Below are 7,529 nucleotides of genomic sequence, written 5' to 3'. Positions count from 1 at the left end.
ATCAAATTGCGCTGGATTTCAGTTACGTATTGCTGAGATCATTTATGATATGATGTGGCGATCAAGCGGGCAGCTGGGTTATTTAGATAGAATCACGGTGAAAGTGCTGGGGTGGGGGTGAGATTAGGTACCTGTTGATGGCCATGGGTTGGGTTAGGTTGCCTAATTCATCACCTTGTTGATGCCTTTCAGGCCACCATCTTAGCCTTCATGATGGGGTCAGTGATGGAGTCAAAGTCTGCTGAATTACACACACACACACACACACACACACACACACACACACACACACACACACACACACACACACACACACCACCTTATCAAAATAAATGAATCAAAACTAAACACTAAAGTAAAGGCTCTCGAGGGTGTGCCAGGTGTGTCATGTGCAATCACGGCTCTCGATTAAAGCCCAAACAACTATCTATCAGGACCTCAAGCACATTGGTTTGTGGTGACGGCAGATCTCTACCCAGCTCTCTTCGTTCTCCAAAGATGACTCAGAGTCAACTTTACATTGAAATCGACACACCACAAGATCAGACTTGTGTGTGTGTTTTGGCGAGGGTAATATTGAGAGTCCGTGAGAGAAACATCACTGCCTCTATCTCTACCACAAGAAGATTTAAAAGCGGCGTCACTGCCCGATGGAGTCGAGCATGCTCAGATTTAAGCGGTTTCTGACATAGCGTGTCTTACAAATTTGTGAAATCCGCCAAATAATAAACATTTGTCTTTACATACAATAACAGAGAATGGAAATATTTCCAAAGCGTTGGAGCTATCTGTGATTGTTAGATTGTAGGTAGCTCAAAACTCCATTCAAGTGACATCTTTGTTATTATTAACGATTGCTAACTTTAGCCAGCAGCTTTTTTGTTTTGTGCGGTTGGTTATTAGATAGTAACAGAAATAAATGTATAACAAAGAATGCCAGCACAGTGACATTGTACATTTATCAGAACTGTGAGGGATAACACAAAGAAAGTTACAAACTTATTTCCATTTAATGGAGTCCTCAGCAGTCATTTCAAAACATTTTAGCTATGGTTGTTTGATTGCTAGCGTTAGCTCAAAAAAGCCGTTGATCTTGGAGGCTACTTGTCATAAAAGTGTAGCATCGCGTGACTCAAATCTCATCGACTAGTTTCAGTGAATCTCCCATGTGACAATCACCAGATTGCCGTTTCCCGGTCTGAGCAGGAGCCTAAGCCATCCCAAACTGAGGGAAACAGGGGAAAGGTGTTCAGGGTCTTACCCATGTTGGGTAACACACGGCGTCTGGGGAACCTCTGTCTGATCAGAGCCTGCATCTGTTTCTGCTGCTGCTGCTCTCAAGCTCCTAGGTTAGGAGGTCCTGCAGGAGGAGTGGCTGCTCTCCAGGAGCAGAAGGCCTATGTGGGTCCTGGTCCGGGTCCTGGTCCTGGTCCTGGCTCTGGAGGAGAGGCTCAGTCTGGGTCTGGGTCTGCATTGGAGCCCCGGCTGTGAAAGCTGGTCTGGGGGTGAGGAGGAGGCCCAGGGGCTGTGGGAGGTTGGAGGGACAAGGGAGACCCTGAGGGGTGGAGAGCAGGAGACCCTGAGGGTGAGGGTGAAGAAGAAGAGGCGAGGGTCAAAGCGGTCTGCTGAAGACCGAGTGCGGCAGGAGAGAAAAATGTAATTATAATAATACAATGCGGTAAAAAGGAGTGAGGCCACGTACGTGTTAAGGTTATGCACGATACACGATGCAGTCTAGGAGTGTTGAAATTAATGAAATATCGATGCATGGAATGCATTGGACAGGACGATGCTGCATCGAATGTCCGGCCCAGTTCAACAGCGATTATTTCTGAAGCACAATTTAATGTAGGGCTAACAGCATTTCTGTTTACACACATTCTGGTATGTTAACACATTCAGGAAGTGCCATGTGCTCAGTGCTGTATAGTTTATGCCTCCAAGTTATTTACTAGTAGAGCTCTGCAGAATGTTTGGTTTTGAAGCGAAAAGCTATGAATTAAATATCTACTGGCTTTAATAGAAAGATGGATGTGGCCGTCGTGATATCGTAAAGCATTGACATGATAATGGAGTCCGAAGATCAAATGGGGGAGATCAGTGAAGGTTCACACACCTCTGATACGGTATGATATGATTTAGTCGTGGATTTACCTCCAGCCATGAGGGTGAACCCTGGGAGTTATGCTTGACAGCGAGACCTGTTCCTGGGTCTGGAGGGCCGGGCAAGGCCCTGAACCAGAGCAACCAGAACCAGAGTCCTCCCCTTTCTGGAGGCGAGCAACGACCTCGGCCACCAGGGGTCAGGGGGTCTGATGGCGAAGAACCAGGCTGGGGAGCTGATAAATCAGAGAGGGTCAGTGAAGCGCGCAGCAGAGCACAGCGGCGTGTGTCTGTGTCTGTCTGTCTGTCTGTCTGGCCTGCGTTTGTGTGTGTGTGTGTGTGTGTCTGTGGCGCTTCGTGTCTGTGCGTTAGGTGTCGTCGTCTGTGCGCGATGTGTGTGTTCATGTCTGTGTGGTTATGTCTGTGTGTTACGTGTCTGTGTGTGTTGCATGTCTGTGTAGTGTGTCTCTGTGTGCATGCATCGCGTCTGTGTGTGTGTGTCTGTCGCGCACTTTTGTTGGAGTAAGCGTGGCGTGTGAGTGTGTGTCTGTTATTGCAAGAGTGTGTGTATGTACATTTGTGTGTGCATGCGTGCATCGTGTGTTGATTGACCGAGTGTATATTACCCGTGTGTCTGCATGCGACACGTATGTGCACATTGTGTGTGTGTGTGTGTGTGTACATTTGTCGGTGTGTGTGTGTGTGTGTGTGTGTGTGTGTGTGTGTGTGTTTGTGTGTTCTTGTCACAGCATGTGTGATAGCGTGTGTGTAGTTATTGACGAAGTGTATATTACCCGTGTGCCTGGCCTGTCTTGATGCCGTCCTGTACTTCCTGTTTAAGTGGCTGTCTGTCCTCCGGTCCTCGGCCGTCTGCGCCCAACTCCACTCACCGTGAACATGTCCTTCTTGTCCTCCAAGGTTGCAGCTCCGGGGTCAGCGTAAAAGCGATCAGGTCGAGCTTCCGACAGCAAGGGCGTCGAGAGGTGAGTGGTGGGAAGGCCAGATCTCTTTACCTGAAACAGCCAGCAGGAGACACATCCACAAGACTAGTTGCAACTATCCACGGTTTCAGCAGAGGCTGACTTTCGGTTAGAAGAGTGGATTAGCCGTATAAGTCACTAATTTAAAATCTCAAATCAGCTTTAAGCACTGACTTAATGTAGGAGTTATGCCTGTAGGCGTCTAATGGTTTAGGTTGATTTAGGGCCTAATGGTGTCTGGTTTTAGCTAATGTAGGGCCTGTGGTGTCTATGGTTTAGGTTAATGTAGAGCCCTGTATCTGGATTTAGCTTAAGAGGCCTGTGGTGTGTGTGGTTTAGCTTACAGGGTGTGGTGTCACACAGGGTTTAAAGCTTAATGTAGAGCTGTGGTGTGTGTGGTTTGGCTGTCTTGAGCTGTGGTGTTGTGGTTTAGCAAACAGGGGCTGTGGTGTCATAATGGTTTAGCTTAATGCAAGAGACCTGTGGTGTTGTGGTTTAGCTTAGTTAGAGCCTATGGTGTGTGTGGTTTAGCTTAATGTAGGGGCCTGTGAGGTGTGTGGTTTAGCTTAATGTAGAGTGTGGTATTGTGGTTTAGCTTGGTAGACCTGGATCATGGTTTAGCTTAATGTAGGGGCCTATGGTGTCTATGGTTTTAGCTTAATGCAGGGCACATGGTGTCTGTGGTTTAGCAATGTAGGGCCCTGTGGTGTCTGTGGTTTAGCTTAATGTAGAGCCCTGTGAAGTGTCAATGGTTTAGCTTATGCAGGGCCTAATGAATTATCTAATGGTTTAGCTTAATGCAGGGCCCTGTGTGGTGTCTGTGGGTTCCCAGCAATGTAGGCCCTGTGGTGTCCTGTGGATTTTAGCTTGTCTTAGGCCCTGTGGTGTCTGTGGTTTAGCTTAATGCAAGGACCCTGTGGTGTCACAATAGTTTAACAATGCAGAGACCCTGTGGTGTCTCAATAGTTTAGCAATGCAGGGGCCCTGTGAGGGTGTCTGTGGTTTTAGCTTAATGTGAGCCCCTGTGGTGTCTGTAGTTTAGCTTAATGTAGGCCCTAATGGTGTCTGTGGGAACAGCGAAACATGCAGGAGCCCTGTAATTGTCTGTGGTTTAGCTTAATGTAGAATTTCTATTAGTTGTCTGTGGTTTAGCTTATGCGGGCGTGGTTGTGGTTTAGCTTAATGCAAGAGACCCTAATGGTGTAGGGGCTGTGGTTGTGGGGGGGTCTAGTGGTGTGTGTGGTTTAGCTTAAGCAGGGGGGTGTGGTGTGTGTGGTTTAGCAGGTGCGGAGAGGGTGTGGTGTGTGTGGTTTAGCTTAATGTAGGGGGGTGTGGTGTGGTGGTTTAGCAGCAATGTAGGGGGGTGTAGTGTCTAATGAGTTTAGCTTAATGTGAGGGGGGGTGTGGTGTGTGTGGTTAGCTTAATGCAGGGGGGTGTGGTGTGTGTGTGGTTTAGCTTAATGTAGGCGTAATGGTGTGTGTGTGGTTTAGCCAATGTAGAAGGAGGGTGTGGGGTCACCAATGGTTTAGTAATGTAGGGGGGTGTGGTGTGTGTGGTTTCCCAGCTTAATGCAGGGGGGTGTGGTGTGTGTGGTTTAGCTTAATGCAGGGGGAGTGTGGTGTGTGTGGTTTAACAATTAGGCGGGTGTGGTGTGTGTGGATTTAGCAATGTAGGGGGGTGTGGTGTGTGTATGGTTTAGCTTAATGCAGGGGGGTGTGGTGTGTGTGGTTTACAGCTTGTGCAGGGCGCTGAACATATGAGTTTAGGAATGCAGGGTTATGGTATATGGTTTTAGCTTAATCTTAGGCGTATGGTGTGTGTAGTTTAGCCATCATGACCCCTGTGGTGTATGGTGGTTTTAGCTTAATGCAGGGGGGTGTGGTGTGTGTGGTTTAGCTTAATGGGGCGTGTATGTGTGGGTTAAAGCTGTGGGGGGGTGTGGGTGTGTGGTTGCTTAATGCAGGGCTATGGTGTGTGTGGTACTATGGGGGTGTTATGTATACTTGAAAGCTATGTTTTGTGTTGCATGTTTTGTGAGAGATGCTTATTTTCTGCTAGGAGCGAACAGAGTCCAAAACAACTTTCCTTCAGGGACAATAAAGTAGATCTTATCTTATTCGTGATCCACAGAAACCATTGGGCTCTACATTAATGTCTGGGTCATTAATGTCTGGGAAGAAAGAAAGACTTACTTGCCAGCGGGGCTTAACAACGTTTTCTCCTCATCTTAAGAGTAATAAGGTATAGATGTGATCTGTGTGCTTTACCGTACCGTCTTCAGGATTGGAGGTTCAGGTTCAGGTCGACCAGATCTTTCACCTCCCGTCCTCCAGGTCCTTCACGCTGGAGTCCTCAGGTGCTCCTCCATCCCATCAGTCCCGGGGAGGCGTGACTCAAGCACCCCCGCTCGCGTGTACTAGCTGATGCTGCTACTGCTGGTTCAGCTGCTCCAGCACCGACTCTTGCCAGCTGCCCAGCCCAGCCGGAACGGCCCAGAGTCACGAGGAGTCGGACGGCAGGCAGAGGAAGGACAGCCTCAGAGCGGTTTAGGGATACGAGAAGCTTTCGATGCGGGCTGTCCCATGATGCTGTGCTGCTGCAGGGGGAAAGGGCGAGGAGGGGAAGGAGTGCGGGAGACCTGAGGACGGAGGATACAAGAAGATTCTTATCAGATCCTCAAGTAAAGACCAGATGCTCAATTATATCCATATTTCCATACACCTCTAACATGTAAACTACTCACATGTTCCTGTATGTTTGATGCTTAAAGCGCCATATTCTGCTCATTTCAGGTTCATAATTGTGTTTAGAGGTTTGTACCAGAATAGAGTTTACATGGTTTAATTTTTCAAAAAAACATATTTCTGTTGTACTGCCCATTGCTGCAGCTCCTCTTTTCACCCTGTGTTCAGGTCTCTGTTTTAGCTACAGAGTGAGACATCCTTCTTCTGTACCATCTTTGTTGTCAGTCGCACATGCTCAGTAGCTAGGTAAGACTACATGCTCAGTAGCTAGGTAAGACTACATGCTCAGTAGCTAGGTAAGACTACATGCTCAGTAGCTAGGTAAGACTACATGCTCAGTAGCTAGGTAAGACTACATGCTCAGTAGCTAGGTAAGACTACATGCTCAGTAGCTAGGTAAGACTACATGCTCAGTAGCTAAGAGTAAGACTACATGCTCAGTAGCTAGGTAAGGACTACATGCTCAGTAGCTAAGGTAAGACTACATGCTCAGTAGCTAGGTAAGACTACATGCTCAGTAGCTAGGTAAGACTACATGCTCAGTAGCTAGGTAAGGACTACATGCTCAGTAGCTAGGTAAGACTACATGCTCAGTAGTTAGGTAAGACTACAAGCTCAGTAGTTAGGTAAGACTACATGCTCAGTAGCTAGGTAAGACTACATGCTCAGTAGCTAGGTAAGACTACATGCTCAGTAGCTAGGTAAGACTACATGCTCAGTAGTTAGGTAAGACTACATGCTCAGTAGCTAGGTAAGACTACATGCTCAGTAGCTAGGTAAGACTACATGCTCAGTAGTTAGGTAAAGACTACATGCTCAGTAGTTAGGTAAGACTACATGCTCAGTAGTTAGGTAAGACTACATGCTCAGTAGTTAGGTAAGACTACAAGCTCAGTAGCTAGGTAAGACTACATGCTCAGTAGCTAGGTAAGGCTACATGCTCAGTAGCTAGGTAAGACTACATGCTCAGTAGCTAGGTAAGACTACATGCTCAGTAGTTAGAGTAAGACTACATGCTCAGTAGCTAGGTAAGGAATACATGCTCAGTAGCTAGAGTAAGACTACATGCTCAGTAGTTAAGGTAAGACTACTGCTCAGTAGCTAGGTAAGACTACATGCTCAGTAGCTAGGTAAGACACATGCTCAGTAGCTAGGTAAGACTACAGTCAGGTAGCTAGGTAAGGAATACATGCTCAGTAGCTAGGTAAGACCTACATGCTCAGTAGTTAGGTAAGACTACATGCTCAGTAGCTAGGTAAGACTACATGCTCAGTAGCTAGGTAAGACTACATGCTCAGTAGTTAGGTAAGACTACATGCTCAGTAGCTAGGTAAGACTACATGCTCAGTAGCTAGGTAAGACTACATGCTCAGTAGCTAGGTAAGACTACATGCTCAGTAGCTAGGTAAGACTACATGCTCAGTAGCTAGGTAAGACTACATGCTCAGTAGCTAGGTAAGACTACATGCTCAGTAGCTAGGTAAGACTACATGCTCAGTAGTTAGGTAAGACTACATGCTCAGTAGCTAGGTAAGACTACATGCTCAGTAGCTAGGTAAGACTACATGCTCAGTAGCTAGGTAAGACTACATGAGCTAGCTAGCTGTTTCTCCAACTTCAGTCAGTACAAGGCAGGATTAGCTGGGAGACTTCTTCTAAATGAGGCACTTCCAACTTTATGTGGAATACCTGCAGAACAGG

At 47.0% G+C, this 7,529-nt stretch overlaps 2 protein-coding genes across 2 annotated transcripts in view; both read right to left on the bottom strand.

The window, feature by feature from the left end:
- LOC120552637 (NACHT, LRR and PYD domains-containing protein 14-like) overlaps positions 1-7,529 on the bottom strand; it is a 303,082-nt gene that overhangs the window by 114,630 nt on the left and 180,923 nt on the right.
- The window catches only part of kmt2ca (lysine (K)-specific methyltransferase 2Ca), a 120,969-nt gene that overhangs the window by 47,219 nt on the left and 66,221 nt on the right, over positions 1-7,529 (bottom strand).

Source organism: Perca fluviatilis, chromosome 22, assembly GCF_010015445.1.
Source record: "Perca fluviatilis chromosome 22, GENO_Pfluv_1.0, whole genome shotgun sequence".
Taxonomy (NCBI): Eukaryota; Metazoa; Chordata; class Actinopteri; order Perciformes; family Percidae; genus Perca; species Perca fluviatilis.
This window is presented reverse-complemented; position numbering and strand designations above follow the sequence as displayed.